At 42.9% G+C, this 18042-nt stretch overlaps 1 protein-coding gene across 1 annotated transcript in view; it reads left to right on the top strand.

Moving 5' to 3' along the window:
* Positions 1–18042, top strand: part of LOC117355249 (zinc finger protein 420-like) — an 818521-nt gene that overhangs the window by 573406 nt on the left and 227073 nt on the right. The gene's annotated exons all lie outside the window — the stretch shown is intronic.

Genomic DNA, 18042 nt, shown 5'->3' with positions numbered 1-18042 from the left:
AATGAGGCCTCCAGAATTGTACACAGTATTCCAGATTGGGTCTCACCATGGATCTATACAATGGCATTATGACTTCAGGCTTATGATTGACGAAACCCCTACGTATACACCCTATGATTTGTCTAGCCTTAGATGAAGCCTGCTCCACTTGATTGGCAGTCTTCATGTCTTCACTGATGATCACCCCTAAGTCCCGTTCTGCTACAGTCCTTGCTAGGATCTCGCCATTAAGGGTGTAACTTTTGCTTGGATTTTGGCTGCCAAGGTGCATGACTTTGTATTTTTTGGCATTGAAACCTAGTTGCCAATTCCTAGACCAGCTCTCCAGTAGGAGTAGGTCGTGCGTCATATTGTCAGACATTGAGTTTTTGACTGTTGCACTCCTTTCTACTACATTGCATAGTTTGGCGTCATCTGCGAATAACGTTATTTTACCTCAAAGCCCTTCAGCCAAGTCTCTTATAAAGATATTGAACAGGATCGGGCCCAAGACCGAGCCCTGCGGCACTCCACTGATCACCTCCGTCATTTCAGAGGGGGTGCCGTTCACCACCACCCGCTGAAGCCTACCTCCAAGCCAGTTCTCAACCCATTTTGTCAAAGTGTCACCCAATCCTATAGAACTCATTTTGCTCAACAGCCTGCGGTGTGGTACGCTATCGAAAGCTTTGCTGAAGTCTTATGTATACGATGTCCAGGGGCTCCCCAACATCCAGCTTCCTCGTCACCCAGTCAAAGAAGCTGATCAGGTTGGATTGGCAGGATCTCTCCATAGTAAATCCATGTTGACGGGGATCCCGTAGATTCTCCTCATTCAGGATCGTATCCAATTGACATTTGATTAGAGTTTCCATCAGCTTGCTCACTATTGATGTGAGACTCACTGGTCTATAGTTTGCAGCCTCCATTCTGCAACCTTTTTTGTGGAGTGGAATGACGTTAGCCGTTTTCCAGTCCAACGGGACTATACCCGTATTAAGGGAGAGATTGAAGAGCGCGGATAGTGGTTCCGCCAAGACATCCCTTAACTCCCTGAGCACCCTGGGGTGTAGGTTGTCTGGCCCCATCGCTTTGTTAACCTTGAGTTTAGACAGCTCACAGTAGACACTGCCAGGCGTAAACTCGAAGCTACTAAACAGGTCTACTGAGCTATCCCTTGTCTGTAGCTGAGGGCCGGATCCTGGCTCCTCGCGGGTGAAGACCGAACAGAAGTATTCGTTTAAAAGTTTAGCCTTTTCCGAGTCCGCTTCTACATAGTTCCCGTCTGGTTTCCTAAGGCATACTATCCCGCCTGTGTTTCTGTTTCTGTCGCTAATATACCTGAAGAAGGATTTATCGCCCTTCTTGATGTTCTCGCTAACGTCTCCTCGTTTCGGAATTTGGCCTCTCTAACTGCTGTTTTGACGGCTCTTGCCTTGGCCAGGTAGTCTTCTCTCGAGTCCTGATTCCCTGATTGTTTGTAAGAAGTGAGCGCTCTTTTCTTCTCTTTTATGAGGACCGAGATCTCCGCAGAGAACCACTGTGGCCTATTGTTCCTTCGCCGTTTACTTATTACATTTCTTCTACGTTATCTGTTACTGCTTGGTTTTGTAGCGCTTGATGGATGAATTCCCCCATGCCCTCGAAGTTGGCGTCCTTGAAGCTTAGGACCTTGGTCAATGTGTTAGATTTGGTGAACCCCTTTTTGAGATTGAACCATACCATGTTGTGGTCACTGGAGGCCAACGTTTCGCCCACTGAGACCTCTATGACACTTTCGCCATTGGTAAGTAACAGGTCCAGTATTGCCTGCTCCCTTGTTGGCTCCAGTACCGGTTGTTTCAGTCTTGCTCCCTTCATAGAGTTCAATAGCCTCCTGCTGCTGCTGGATGCAGAGGAAATGTACCCCGTTGCCCACACCCCCTCCAGCAAAGATCACTAGAGGTGGAAGATATTTTACTCAAGGTAACAGGTGTCATATACCACCTCACTAACAGTTTCAAAGCATTTTCCATCAAAACAGGTGCCCGAGCCACATGATAAATCCTATGCATTACCCGGCCCCAGACCTCCTCCAGGACTAGACCCAAATCGGCTTCCCAGGCCAATATATAGGTTGGTTTGTGCCCCCTGTCCCTATGTATAATGTGATACAACTTAGATATATAGCCTCTGTGCAGTGGCAGCCCAAGCAGCCGCTCAAATTCCGAACTCGTGTATATAGTAGGATCAGCCTGATGCGCCCGCATGAGATAGCTTTTCATTTGCAAATAAAGGAAAAGGTCTCCAGATTCCAGCTGGAACATCACCGGCAAGGCCCGAATGGACTCCTCTTCCAGGAATTGGCCAAAGTACTGCAGCCCTCTTCTATCCCATCTCTTAAAGAGCCCCCCCTCTCTCCCCGGTATAAAATCAGATGCAAATCTCAAGAGATGCCCAACACCTGCCTGGCAAATGGATAAGTTATAGCCCCAAAATCCCTTTCCCCCAAATCCACCCACATCAGGGACCCCAACTCCCGCTCCCCTAAATAACTTCCCATCAATCCCTGTTCCACCTGCACCCACAACTTCAGAGGTACATCATGTCATTCAACCCCCGCCCGCAACTGCGCCGCCTGATAGTAATGCTCCAAGTGTGGAATTCCCAAGCCCCCTTTCGCCTTAAACTTAAACATAGCAAATCGGGCAACCCGAGGTCTGTGCCCTCCCCACATGAAATTCAGCAAACTCTGATTCCACCGCTGAAAATATAGTGTAGGGATTTCAATAGGCAAAACTTGGACAAAATACAAAAACCGAGGTAGAATCATCACCCGAACTGCCTCCATGCGCCCTAGCCACGAAACATATAACTTTTCCCAGCGTTCGAGATCCCTATTGACCGCCGTCATCAGTGGGACATAATTCAGCTGAAATAACGACTGCCAATCAACCCCTAGCTGGGTACCCAGATATCGTATAGGCCCCTTAACCCACCTGAAGAGAACCGCCCGTTTAAGCCCTGGGATTTCGGAGTCCGGAACCGATATGTTCAGAAGCTCTGTTTTAGTTAAATTAGCCTTGAACCCTGACAACGCCCCATATTCAGACATAAGATGCTGAAAGGTCTGAAGCGAACTCTCCAATCTTTCCACAATAGCTAAGATATCATCAGCAAAGAGGGATAACTTATGCTCACAGTCCCGGACCGGTAAGCCTCTGATCTTATCGGACAATCTAATTTTTTGCGCCAGAGGTTCTATTACCAAAGCGAACAACAGAGATGACAGCGGGCAGCTCTGCCTCATCCACCTCTGAAGTTCTAATGGGGATGAGTAAACCCGATTTATTTTAACACAGGCCAGGGGTGTATTATATAAAGACATAATCCAAGCTATGTATCGAGACCCCAGCCCCATCTGACCGAGGACTGCCTCCATAAATTTCCAGTCCACATGATCAAAGGCCTTTTCGGCATCCACCGTTACCGCCACCCAAGAGTTCGCACTCCTCCGAGTCTGCCACACTAGATTCAAGACCTTCCTGATCCCATCAGCTTCCTGTCTCCCCCCCCATGAACCCCACCTGATCAGAGTGAATGAGCATCGGCATATGAACTGATAATCTATTAGCCAACAGCTGGGCCAAAATTTTTGTGTCAATCCCCAAAAGGGAGATGAGCCAGTAGCTCCCACACTGAGTACTATCTTTCCCAGGTTTAGGTAGAATCGTGATCCCCGCCATCCGCATGAAAAAAGGCAATTGGGATCCCTCCTGCAGATCATTAAACATCCGTACCAAGAGCGGAGCCACCAACACCAATAGCTTCTTGTAAAATAAACCTGTGAACCCATCCAACCCCGGGGACTTCCCCAGTTTAAGCTGACGTATCACCCCTATGACCTCCTCTAGCGTGATATCACAATCCTGGCCCCGAGCCTCAGACTCCGTTAAGGAAGGCAATCCCAACTCCATAAGATAATGCCAAATAGCATCCTCAGACCCCTGAGCCTCAGGTGTATAGAGTTCCTGGTAGAATTCTCGAAACCTCTATTGAATGGCAGCCTTTGCCATTGTTCTGGCGGGACTTGTTTTGCTGGTCCTCCACCCGGTTATAGGAGTCCTGCCAGTCTTTCTGAGCCACCTCAAACGCCCCACTCAGATGTTGGACCACCGCTTCCTGCTCCCCGAGGCACTTCTCCGTCTCCTCCACTCTCCCCATGAAGTCCTCCAGCTCTCTCTTAATCTCCTTCACTGCGTCCTTGATTTTCCCCTTCACGCGAGCCACCTCCTGCTTAATATCAGAGATGATGTGGTGGGAGATTTCTAAATTTCCTTCCTACAAGTAGCTAGAGTATTGAAGCTGAGTGTGGCTGCAGGAAAAGTTTTCCTCATGTTTGGAATTAGCCTGGAGGACCGGGGTGGGGTAAGGGGGGTTGGTTTTGGGAGGATGTTGGGGTTTTTTTTCTCATTGTACAGGTTTTATGTGATATCACGAGCTTCGCTGTTATTCTTATTCTTTTACTACTGTTTCTCTGTTGAGCTCAATAAAATATATTTGAACATAAAACGACCAAGTCAAAATGATCTATCAACAGTAAAAATACTAAACATATACCCCCTCTTTTACTACTTTTATTCTATGGACGCTTTAGCATTTAGTGTGCGCTAAATCGGCTAGCACGCCTTAGTAAAAGAGCCCCATATTTATTGATATATATACCGAGTGCACCTCTTCTGTCCTCCAGACCTCATTCCATTCCCCAACCAACATCTCTCTCTGTCCTTCCAGGAGTCCAGCTTTTCTTCCTCTCTCCTCCACCCCTATTGGCAACATGCATCCCTCTCTCTCCCTCCTCTGTTCTGATCTTGCATCTCTCTGTTCTTCCTCTGTCTGCACCTCCCATAGTCCAACATTTGCCCTCTCTCTTCTACCTCCCCTTTGTTTCCGGTTTCTCCCTCTCTCTTCCTTCTGCTAACATTTTGAGTCCTCCCACCTTTGGTCCAGGTCTTTGTTTCTCTCACTCTCGTTGTCTTCCCCCTCCACAGGGCCTGGCATCTCTCTCTCCTCAGTTCAGAGTGTTTCAACCTCTCTAGCCCCTCTAGTAGTCCAGGATCTGCCTTATCTTCCCACTCCCTTTAGGTTCAAGGCTGCTTTCCCGCCCCTCAAGGTCCTTTTGTCTCTTCTCTCCCCCCCTCCCTGATCCAGCGTCTCTAAGGCAATCCCCCTCCTGCCGGGGCCCTCGCAACGGGCACAATTTTACCCTGACGTGCGGGGCCTTAGCTCTGCTGCTTCCCTCACCTCTGCTGCTTCCCTCAGACTGGATCATCGAGCTGCTTCCCTTAGACTGGATTCCTCACCTCTGTTCTTCCGTCTGGGCCTACCACAGTTGAAAGTTCATTACGGCAGCCTGCTGAGCGAAAGTAGTAGGCTGACGTCGGCTACTGTAGCACGTTCCCTCTGCCATGGTCCTTCACCTCCTCTGACGGGGCAGAAACAGAGGGAACGTGCTACAGAGGCTGACGGCAGCCTGCTACATTCACACTGCAGGCTAAACTAAACTAAACTTAAGTTTGTATACCACATCATCTCCTTAAAGATAGAGCTTGGCACGGTTTACAGGTAAATTGAATAAATGAGGGAAGGACATAATATGAAATTAGAGGATTATGAAGAGGATAGCTAGCTTTACATTTTAAATCGATAGCTTTTTGTTTTGGAGAAAAGTCAGGTTTTCAGATGCTTTCGAATTATTTGGAATGAGCCTAGGTTAAGCAGCAGGGCAGGGAGGTTATTCCAAATCTCAGTGAATTTGAAGAAAAGGGATTTCCCTAGTTTACCTGCATACATGATGCCTTTTAACGAGGGGAAATGAGTTTGTGGGCAGATCTGGTAGTGTCAGGTCTCGAGGAATTCCTGGATAGTGGAATTAGTGGAGGAAGAATGCCATGTAGGATCTTGAATATTAGGCAGGTACATTTAAAGTGAATCCTAGAAATCACCGGAAGCCAGTGAAGTTTTGACAGAAGCGGGGAAACATGGTCAAATCTGCTTTTTGTGAAGATCAACCTAGCCGCAGTGTTCTGGATCCACTGAAGTCTTTGTAGATTTTTCTTGGTTAGACTTAGATGGAATTACAATAGTCCAGTCTGGAAAGAATGATTGATTGTACAAGGACAGAAAAATGTTGTTGGCGGAAGAAGGATCTCACTTTCCTCAACATGTGAAGACTAAAAAACATTTTTTTTACCAGAGAGTTGAGATAATCATTAAAGGAAAGTGTAGAGTCAATAATGATGCCCAAAACTTTGCTTGAGAATTCGATCTGCAGTGTGGGACCAGAAGGTAGTGAAATGAGCGTGGGTAACGGATCTAATTTTGGGCCAAGCCAGAGTAGTTTTGTTTTGGACTCATTCAACTTCATTTGTACAAAGAAGGCCCAGGATTGGAGTTTTGTTATGCAAGCTGTTATATTTTCGGTGAGGTTCAAATCTATTTCAAGAAGGACAAGGATGTCATCTGCATATATAAATAGAGTTTCAAAGGGAGATAGATGGAAGAATTTCAAAGAAGACATAAACATGTTGAAAAGAATAGGAGACAGAGGTGATCCTTGGGGAACACCACATAGCAGACTCCAAGGAAAAGACATGGTTCCATTCATGTTAACAGTGAATGAGCGGGATCGTAAAAATTTCGAGAACCAGTCTAAGACTGTAGAATCAATGCCTATCTCAGAAAGTTGGTAAATTAAGATATCATGGTGGACAACATCAAAGGCCACAGATAGATCGAATTGTAGTAGGATAGCAAACTTATTACGAGATTGAAGTTGTTGGATCTTTGAGATTAAAGACGCCAGCAGGGATTCAGTGCTGAAATTGGGTCTAAAGCCATATTTGCAAGGTAATAGAATGAAGAATCTCTCTAAGTAAGATGAAAGCTGAGTGGATATAATAGCCTCGAGCATTTTGGTCAGGAGAGGAATATTTGCTATAGGACGATAGCTGGAAGGGAAGGATGGTCTAGATCAGCTTTTTTCAGAAGTGGGGTCAGAGCAATGTGTCCCATTTGTATGGAAAATGGGCCCGATAGTAAGGCTGAGTTGATAAGTCTGGTGAGAGATGAAATAGCCTGCGCAGGAATTGCAGACTGCTGTAATTCCACTACTTTAAAGGTGCGACAGAGACAGGGGAAATGCTAGGGAGAACATTGGCTGTGTGATCTACCGGCGTTGCCTTTGCGATCGACTGGTAGATCACGATCGAAGTTTTGGGCACCCCTGCTCTAAGAAATCCCATGTGCGAGTTTTGTTGCTGTCCCTGCCCCATTCCTCTAAGCTCTGCCTTAACTTCACAAGCCTCGAACACTTATTTTAAAGTGTTTTAGGCTTGTGCACATGAGGACAGAGCTGGCAGGGACAGGAAAAGTACTTGACGGGATGGGAAAACGAGTCCCTGGGGCAATGGGGATAAATTTGTCCTCGTGCCATTCTTTATTTTATCCAGTCCGATTTTTGAATTTGCAAGCTAGTTCAGAGTACTATTTGTGGTCTCTGATTTTAACCATGGATATCAGTCTTAAATGTCCCAGTGATAAGGTTGTCAGACATCTAGAACTGGCATGAAAGCTCCCTTCTGGGATTGGCTAACTTCAGCTCTCATCATTAAGCCACTCCATTCAAACCATGGCTTCCTAGTGCCAATGCTCAGTGGCAAACCATTAATGCTGACACACCCATAGCCACAGTAGTAATCCGGCCCTGCTAGCATGGGCTGTAGATGGAATTACAGGTATATAATTAGTCTCCTCTATGGATCATTTGGTTAATTTTTAGTGTAAGGAGGAATCCCTTTGGACCCCGGATGCTGGGTGGGAAACCCTCACAAGTCAATTTATTCCTCTATCGATTTGTGCTGTGAACCGGGACCAGATTCTCTCTGGCAGGCCGCAGCAAACACTTCACTCACAATTTTTGCACGTTGAAAAACTTCAGACCCCTCCAGTAGTTATGTAGGAACTGAACTTCAACTTTATTGTTCTTCTCTCTAACAGGAAAGAGGCATTTCTTAAACATGCAGTTGCTAACAAAAATCATAACCTATTTATTTATTCAAAGCTTCTATACCACTACTAATGACTGGGGAGTCACTTCAAAGCAGTTTACACAAGCTTCTGTAATGGTGTTACAATACAGGGTTAGCGTTTTCTGAGATGGTTTTCAATACAGACACATTCATACCATAGTCAATCATATAAAATACTAGTATTTTGAACTATGTTTATACTAAATCCTACTTGTTTACACTCAGGGGAGCTTGCTGGTGTATGGTAATGTAGTCTGGCTGCTAGATATAGTGGTTCTGAGAGATGAATGACTTTGTGTGTCGGCAACAAGATCTTGAATTTCACCCTGCTTTCAATCGAGAGCCAGTGTAACTCTTTCAGTAACGAGGTGGCACTCGTCTGCCTCAATTTTCCCAGCAGAAATCTTGCTGCTGCATTTTGTACTATTTGAATCTGCTTGATCATGTACTTTGGAATGCTCAGCAGGATTGCGTTGCAGTAGTCAAAGATTAAATGTACCAAGGATATCGCTTGATAGGCGAAGTAGGGCTTATGTCCTCTAACCCAGTAGAGTTTGCCATAAGCATTTTTACATTTACAAAGTCTCTTTCAATGAGTAAAGCATTTGTACATCTCCTAATGTTAAGATCCTCCGTGCTGGTAGGAATTTGATCTATTGGTGGAGATAGCCCAAAAGATGGTTCTCCTGCCCAAGGCAGTAGCTTAAGAAACCTCTGATGATGTCATTCCTGGATTCCTTTGAATGCACCATTCAGAGCTTCCAGCTCTGCTTGGGGCTCATGCACTGTAAGTCTTCCAGAAGGTTCTGGAAACTCAAAGACTGAGCTTCCAATTGCCTTCTGCATGCTGTTTACTGTTTAATCACAATGCATATCAAATTTCACCTTTCATCTCTTTTACACAGGCAGCCCTGAGCTAGTGTTGCCAGATTCTCCCAATCGGAAAATCTGGACCCCCCCTAGACTCACTTCCAGGCGCACCCAGGAGACTATGTAATTACCCTGGTAAGCTCTTTTCCAGTAGATACCGTATTTTTCAGTCTATCAGATGCTCCTGACCATAAGACACAGCTAGATGTAGAGAAGGAAAAAAAATTTTTGGTTCAGATTTTTTTAAAATTGCTTTTCCTCCTCTACATGTAGGTGTGTCTGCTCCTGGGAAGCCCACAGTCCAAAGTCCTCCGGTATCTTTTTTTAAACTGGTGGTGGTCCAGTTCGGTCTCCTGCTGGATGGCTGCCTTTCTCGTTGCAAAGCGGACCTTTGCGCTTCCTGCCTTGTCCCAAGCTTCACTTTCCCCCCTCTTCGAGAACAAACATCAGAGAAAATCATTTCGGATGTCCTCATTCAATGCTCCAACCTTTATCAAGAAAGTAAAACCTCTTATGAGCCATCGGAATGGACAAATAAATGCTGAACAGCATGCATGCAGCCTAATGGGTGGCCAGTCCAAATCCCCACATGATGAGCCCAACAGCTAAAACTGAAATTCAAATGGCAAAAATCTTCCAACTATATTCATGCTCTCTGACGTAATTTCACAGACGCTGTGTCCCCTGTGTTAGTACATTTTACAGGACTGCTTCATGGATCAGCTTGTAAGAGAACCGACGAGAGGGAATGCCACTCTGGATCTAATTCTAAATGGGCTAAGAGGACCTGCAAAGGAAGTGGAAGTAGTGGGACTGTTGATCAATATGATCAAGTTCAAAGTTGAAGTAGGAATACCAAAGGGAAAGAGAACCACAGCAACAACTTTTAATTTAAAGAACAGAAACTACGAAGCGCTGAGGGTAATGATAAGGAAGAAACTTAGGAGCAGCTCAAAGAAATGGCAGACTGTAGAGCAATCCTGGTCTTTATTCAAGGACACAGTGAGCGAGGCGCAAAATCTGTATATCCCCAGATTCAGAAAAGGGTGCAAAAAGAACCAAACAAAGGACCTGGCGTGGATAACTAAAGAAGTGAAGAAAGCGATAGGTGATGAAGCCGTCAGCACAGTGCGCAGTGGCCGCTAAGAAAGCAAATTGAATGCTAGGTATAATCAAGAAGGGTATTACAACCAGAACGAAAGAAGTTATCATGCCGTTGTATCGGGCGATGGTCGCCGTACCTAAAGAAGGATATGGCGATACTCGAGAGGGTTCAGAAGAGAGTGACACGTTTGATAAAGGGTATGGAAAACCTTTCATACGCTGAAAGATTGGAGAAACTGGGGCTCTTTTCCCTGGAAAAGTGGAGACATAGAAGGGATATGATAGAGACTTACAAAATCATGAAGGGCATAGAGAAAGTGGAGAGGGACAGATTCTTCAAGAATTTGAAAACTACAAGAATGAGAGGGCATTCAGAAAAATTAAAAGGGGACAGATTCAGAACAAATGCTAGGAAGTTCTTCTTCACCCAACGGGTGGTGGACACCTGGAATGCGCCTCCAGGTGGCGTGATAAGACAGGGTATGGTATTGGAGTTCAAGAAGGGATTGGACAATTTCCTGAAGGAAAAGGGTATAGAAGGGTATAGATAGAGGGTTACTATACAGGTCCTGGACCTGATGGGCCGCCGCATGAGTGGACTGCTGGGCATGATGGACCCCTGGTCTGACTCAGCAGAGGCACTGCTTATGTTCTGATGTTTACCCTATCAGCCTAATGTAACACATTCTTTGTCAGAAGAGACACCAAACACATTATTTTTCTCATGTCTGTTATTTGAATTCACAGAACGGAGTCTCTAGCCCAGTCATGTGGGAGAGAGAATCCATTCTGGCAATTCTTTTGGCCCCGCTGATCATGTCTCCCAGCTTGGCTTCAACATTTAAAGGGAAAAATGCTTGAGTACCTGAATAAACTCATGTAAACCGTTCTGAGCTCTGCTGGAAGAACGGTATGGAAAATTGAATGTACACCAAATTAAACCATTAACCAGAGAGGTAAATTAGATGACCCTTCTAATGTCTGGGCTGAACCTGGGGACTCCAACTTCCTATATGCCAACAAAAAGAGTACTGGACTAGTAAAAGGAAGAAAACAAAATTTGCCAAACAAATACACAGAGTTGCACCCTGTTTTAGGAGAGACACCAACATAAGTAAGGTCAATCGTGTACATTTGTCCCCTGGAATAAAACCCAAAGCATAGAGAGCACGCTTTATCAAGATGGCAATACATTTCATCTGGCAATCCCTATTTACGAGTTCAAATCTTGTTTTCTCACCCAGTACTCCGAAGATGTTTAGCTAGGTGGCAGTGGGTTGCTATCCATTAGCAAATTAAGGATTAGGATGGCAGCGTGTTGCCAACCACTACAAATGTAGAGGAAGGTGGCAGCTTTGTTGCTAGAGTTGAAAGTCTAGCAGTCTTCAAATCCAAGCTAAAAGCCCACTTTTTTGAAACTGCTTTCAACTCTTAACTCCCATCTAGACTCATTGTATCATTTACTCGACCAAAACCTCCCAACCCTGACATGCCTTGTCCAAATCAGATTGTAAGCTCTTCAGAGCAGGGACCCTATATTGTATGTTAAATGTACAGTACTGTGTACACCTTTCAATGCTAAAGAAATGATAAATAGTACAATAAAAACTAAAACTTGAATTTATCGACCGGGTCATCTTCCTATAATAAAGCTCGATTCGGTTTACAATAAACTAAAAAATTGAAGAAATAAACTTAGACTTAAAATTTTGAGAATAACCAAGTTTGAAAGTTTTTGCGGAAGAACTGAAGTGAACCTAATTCTCTTCATCTTAGGGGAATGTCGTTTCATATTTCTGTTAGTTTAAATGAATAGCATTTCCCTAATTTACCAATACATTTAAGGGAGGGAAAAGACAATTTAAGTTTTTGCATAGTCCTAACCAGACCCAGGAGAGAGGAACAAGTAGAGAGCATATGCCAAATAGAATCTAAAAAGTTAAGCAGGCACATTTGAAGTGTATCCTGGAAAATATCGGAAGCCAATGAAGTTTAGCCAGCAGCTAAAAATCAACCTAGCTGCTGTGTTCTGAATTAACTGGAGTCTCTGCAGGCTATTCTTGGTTACTCTTAGATAGATTGAATTACAATAATCTAACTGAGAAAGGATAATAGATTGAACTAGGACAGAGAAATGCTGCTGCTGAAAACAGGACCTGACTTTCCTCAGCATCAGGTTGGGCAGACTAGATGGACTATTCTGGTCTTTATCTACCGTCATCTACCAACGTCCCCCGCAATCTCTATACCAAACTTACTACTGGAAACGACGGAAAACCAACATATCAATTACCACAGGAAGGAATCATAACAATCAGCAAACATGAATCTCCTATTGATCCTATTGATCTATTTAATAAGCAATAATATTAAGGACATTATCTCACTCCATTCAAAACTTCACTCTGTTCATTACCCTGACACACCCATTAGGCTTCTAATTAACCAACAGGAAGAAAGAGTTAATCATATTAAAGTAATCACAAGCAACGGTAGACAACATCGTACCCTCAAAAAAAGGACAAGGGAAGTAAAACCTAACAAAATCACCACACTCACCAGACCCATCACAACCACTTCTGTTCCCTGCGCTTACCTCAACACTAGATCGGTAAGGAACAAAGCTTTCTTAATCAAAGATTGGACCATCAGCAAGCAATTAGCCTGCCTCTTTCTAACGGAAACATGGCTATTTTCTGAAGAGGATCCAATATTAAATGACCTTATACCAGATAACTATAAAATTCACATGTTAAATGGCGAAGACAGAAGAGGGGGAGGATTGGCAGTCATCCTTAAGGAAGAACTCAAACTTGACTTAGTAGATTCCAAGATAACCAACCAGTTAGAAATACTAGCCTGCAAAATTAGTAACAAGGATCTAGAAGAATCCCTCTCCTGCATTCTATTCTATGTCCCGCCAAAAAGCTGGTCAAAAGCCAGATAGGACTTCTACGAATTTGTTCTACTTAATTCAATTACTCCATCTTACAATATTATAGCAGGAGATGTAAACCTACATTTAGAGATAGAGGACAATCCAGACGCGAAAGATTTTAAAAACTTCCTATCCTCACTCAATTACAACCTCCCTTTACCCACACAAACACACGAAAAAGGCAATCAGTTAGATTTGGTAGCTATGACCACAAAGGAGATCCTAGATCCTTCTATTTCCTTATCTGACTGTATCTGGTGTCACGATATCTGGTCCGACCATTTCACCCACTACTTTAACTTAATCTGGAATCACCCAAAAGCAAAAACTCACCCAAAGATAAATAAAGATCATCTCACAAGGGGCCATATCAATCCAGAAGAATACTGGGCACATTATGAATTACGTGAGGAAATAGAAGGGGATGATTTTTGGGAACAGTGGACGAAAACAAGCACATCCATTTTAGATAAAATTGCCCCTAAATGAAACAGTAAAAACTGCTCAAATACTCTGAACTATTAAAAATGAAACAATTAGTAAGACGACTAGAAAGGATCTGGAATAAAACGGGAGAAATATCAGACCAGAACAATTGGAGATCCAACATAAAGGACTACAAACAACTGATAAAAGAAAAACGAAAAGCATTCTACTCATCCAAAATTAATACATCCAATATGAGTTCGAAAGGAATTAACACTAAAGAACTGTTCAACTTGGTTACAAATTTTATTTGACACCACACTTCACAATCAATCCATGCACGATACGAAACTACCGTCAGCAAACGATCTAGCACAGCATTTTGACTCAAAAATTATAAACCTAAGGAACAACTGTCCGACAAACAACAAACACGCACATCAAATAGCCAACATACACGGAAACGAAATACCAGTGGATATGATTTGGAACTCCTTTCAGGATCTAAAATGGAATAATTTAATCAAACTCTACAACAAGTATACTAAATCACACTGCATTCTAGATCCCTATCCCCCTGACATTATGAAAGCAGCCCCATTAGACTTCAAACTAAAACTGTGGAGCAATCTGACCAATAATTTCAAAAATGGAAAATTCCTAACTAATAATGGTCACATTATAATCACCCCAATTCCAAAAAATCGTAAACAATCCCTAACATCAGTAACCAACTATAGACCGGTAGCATCCATTCCATTCTTTGTAAAAATAACGGAAGGTCTAGTACATACCCAGTTGATGGACTACCTCGACCAGTTCTCTCTACTACATGAAACCCAATCTGGCTTCAGACCTCTGTTTAGCATCGAGACAGTAATTGCGGCGACACTAGATTACTTACGATCCTTATTCAGCAAGGGTCATAACACCCTAATCATGCTATTTGACATGAGCTCGGCCTTTGACTTGGTGGATTGTGAGAAATTGATACAATGCTTAGACGCAATCGGCATCATAGGAGAGGTATTTGACTAGTTCAGAGGATTCCTTATGTCCCGCACCTATCAAGTACGTTTCAATCACAACCGCTTTAAAACCTGGAGAAACCCATCTGGCGTTCCACAGGGGTTCTCATTATCGCCACTGCTCTTCAACGTCTACATGTCATCACTAGGCGTGCAACTGGCTCAGCGGGGTATAAAATTATTCAGTTACGCAGATGACTTTACAATCATTATCCCATTCACAACTTCTCCCTCTGAAACTACCCCCATGGCAACAGAAGCACTAAACCTGATAGAACAATGGACCACAGAATTCACTCTGAAGCTTAATTCAGAAAAAACTAAATTCTTCATAGCCTCGCCACATCCACTGTCACTAAACTCCACTATGCATCAACAATCTCAGCTACCCTATTCAACCTACAATAAAGGTTCTGGGGGTAATACTGGACCAAGGCCTAACCATGAAAGACCAAGTGGACTCCCTAGTCAGAAAGGGTTTTTTTACTCTCTGGAAACTTAGGTCCATTAGAGCATACTTCGACGCTACATCATTCAGACTTCTGGTACAATCCCTAATAATGAGCCATCTCGATTATTGTAATATTGCCCATCTGGCAATCTCCCAGAAGAACATGCAGAGACTGCAACTGGTACAGAATGTGGCAGTCAGGTTGATCTTTGGGTTGAAGAAGTCCGATCACATAACCCCTTCCTACCAACTCCTGCACTGGCTGCCAATGGAAGCACATGCAAAATTCAAGCTGGGATGTTTCTGCTTCAAGGTACTATTCGGTCTAGCCCCTAAATATATAACTGACCTCTTCTCCTTCTCAACCAACAGACATAAGAGTACACAACTGAAGTTCGTCTCCCCATCGGCTAGAGGATGTAAATTTAAGAGACACCATCAACATCTTCTATCGTATCAAGCAGCCTTATGGGGCAAAGACCTGGAAAAACTAATAACACACGCAAATAACTATGGTGAATTTAGGAAACACCTAAAAACATACCTGTTCTTGAAGTACCTAGGTAACGAATCTGGAGAATTGCTCCCATCACAATCTCTCCCATAAATCTGATCCCTTAAAATGTTAGCCACTAATCTAACTATGTATGTTCCACTCAATTTGTAGCATCTTTCTAATCATTGTAAACCGCATAGAACTCACGGTCCTGCTGTTATTATTATTATTATTATGTGATGGCTGAAGGAACATTTTTTTTACTAGAGAGCTAATTTGTTTATGTTTATTAACAGCCAAAAACAGGATCACAGCGGTTTACAATATAATTCATAACAATTTTGAAAAGAACTCCATTCATAGAAAAGGAAAGAAAGAGAGAAAAAAATATATACTTTTTTAATACATGCTTCTCTCTAACCATCAGTTTATCCATAATAATAAAATTAATTAATACATTCACCCATTTATAAAAATAATTAAATAAACAAATACATACAGCAGTCCCAAATACATTCCCTCAATTTAAAAAGGCCAGTTGAAAGAAATGTGCTTTCAAATGTATACGCTTCTTCCTTTCTCAATTCTATAGGCAAACTATTCCATAACCGAGGAACTAAACAGAAAAATACACAATCCCTAGTCGAGGCAAGATGGGCCTTCGAAATGTGAGGAACAACTACTCTATTATCATTCAGAGATCGTGCATAAAATAACACCAAATTAGAAAGATCGAATGGTTGTAACTCAAATAATGCTCTATGTGCCAACAGCAAGGTCTTAAATTGGATCCTAAGTTGCTTTGGTAACCAGTGGAATTTCACATACAGAGGTGTATCGTGATCACGAATATGTGCCTGGCCTAACAGCCGAATCGCAGCATCTTGTACTGATTGTAGGTGCTTTAATTGTCCTCTTCCTATACTGGCATATACTAAATGACCCTAATCTAACTTAGACAATGCAACAGCATGAATTAGCATATGTAATGATTTCTCACCCAAAAAATCTCAAATAGCTCTAAGCTGTCTCAAAGCCCCAAAGCCTTTAGCAACCACAGATGAAATCTGTTCCTCAAAATTCAAACGATAATAGATTATAATCACCAAATACTATGAATTATTTAGAGAAAGATCTAATTGCAGTGGTGGCTTGTTCATTGAATGAGAGGGATGAGTCTATGATGACACCTAAGATCTTAGAGGAAAACTCAATCTGTAGAGATGTCCCTGATCCAGTTTTGGACCAAGCCATAGGAGTTTAGTTTTGGATTCATTTAATTTCATTTGAACAGAAAATGACCAAGCCTGCAATTTCATTATACACTGAATTATGTTTGCAGAAAGATTCAAGTCTACCTCAAGGAGGATGAAAATATCATCTGCGTACGTATACAGGGATTTGAAAATTGATGATTCAAGATATTTCACATAGATATTGAAAAGGATGGGAGGCAAAGGCGATCCCTGTGGAACTCCACATGACGACTTACAGGGAAATGATATTATACCATCCACATTAACAGTATAAGATCATAATTGTAGAAAATTAGAAAACCAGCTTAAGACTGCATGCTCTAGGCCTATCAAAAAGTCATGATGGACAACATCAAATGCCACGGACAAGTCAAATTGTTTGTAATAAGATGACAAATTTGTTATTCAAATGTAGTTGCTGAACCTTTAGGAGAAATCAGCAAAGTTTCAGTACTGAAATTTGGCCTAAAACCATGCCGATACGGCAAAAGAACAGAAAATCTCACCTAATAAGTGGAGAGTTGACTGGAGATTATAGATTCCATCATTTTAGTTAACAGCGGTATATTTGTAATTGGCCAATAATTTAACAAGATAGTTGGATCTAGGTCAGCTTTTTATAGCTTATAGTAAGAACTATTTGGCCCATATTAGTAGAAAACTTCCCAACTTCTAAGGCAGCTTGGACAGGAATTCTCTCATACAAATATGAGGGAATAGGATTCAAGATACACTTGCATTTCTTCAATTTATAACATAATTGCAAGATCTATATCTCAGTTACAGGTTCAAAAGTAACCCAAGCTAAGCGAAGCTTTTATTACACTCAGTACATGTAAATGGTTTGTACCCTGTGTGAATCATTTTGTGTCTTTTTAGATTTGAAAGCTGAGTGAAGCTTATATTATCCCAGGACAAGCAGGCATGATATTCTCACATGTGGGTGACGTCATCTACGGAGCCCCAGCGCGGACAGCTTTTCAAGCAAACTTGATTGAAGTTTCAAGTTTGCACACTGCACCACGCATGTGCTAGCCTTCTTGCCCACTAGAGGGCGCATCCCCACCTCGTGGTCCTCAGTTCAATTTCATCCGCGGAGCCAGAAGCCCTGTGGAAAATTGTGCTCGTGTTTGCCTTCTGTCGCCGCGGCTGTGTACGGATTTTCGACGCGGTCGCTGCGTTTTTCTTTTGTTTCTTTTCTTGTCTTTCGTTTTATAAAAAAAAAAAAAATTTGTTTCCGATCGCTCCGGGGGCTCCCGGCCTCGTTTTGGGCCCATGTCCCGGCCTGTAACGGGATTTAAAAAGTGTGGTCGGTGTGACCGACTTTTGTCGATCACAGACCCTCACCGGTGCTGTTTAAGGTGCTTGGGGCCCCAACACCCGACAGCATCGTGTGCTGAGTGTGCCACCTTCCAGAAAAGGGCT

Source organism: Geotrypetes seraphini, chromosome 2, assembly GCF_902459505.1.
Source record: "Geotrypetes seraphini chromosome 2, aGeoSer1.1, whole genome shotgun sequence".
Classification (NCBI taxonomy): domain Eukaryota; kingdom Metazoa; phylum Chordata; class Amphibia; order Gymnophiona; family Dermophiidae; genus Geotrypetes; species Geotrypetes seraphini.
This window is presented reverse-complemented; position numbering and strand designations above follow the sequence as displayed.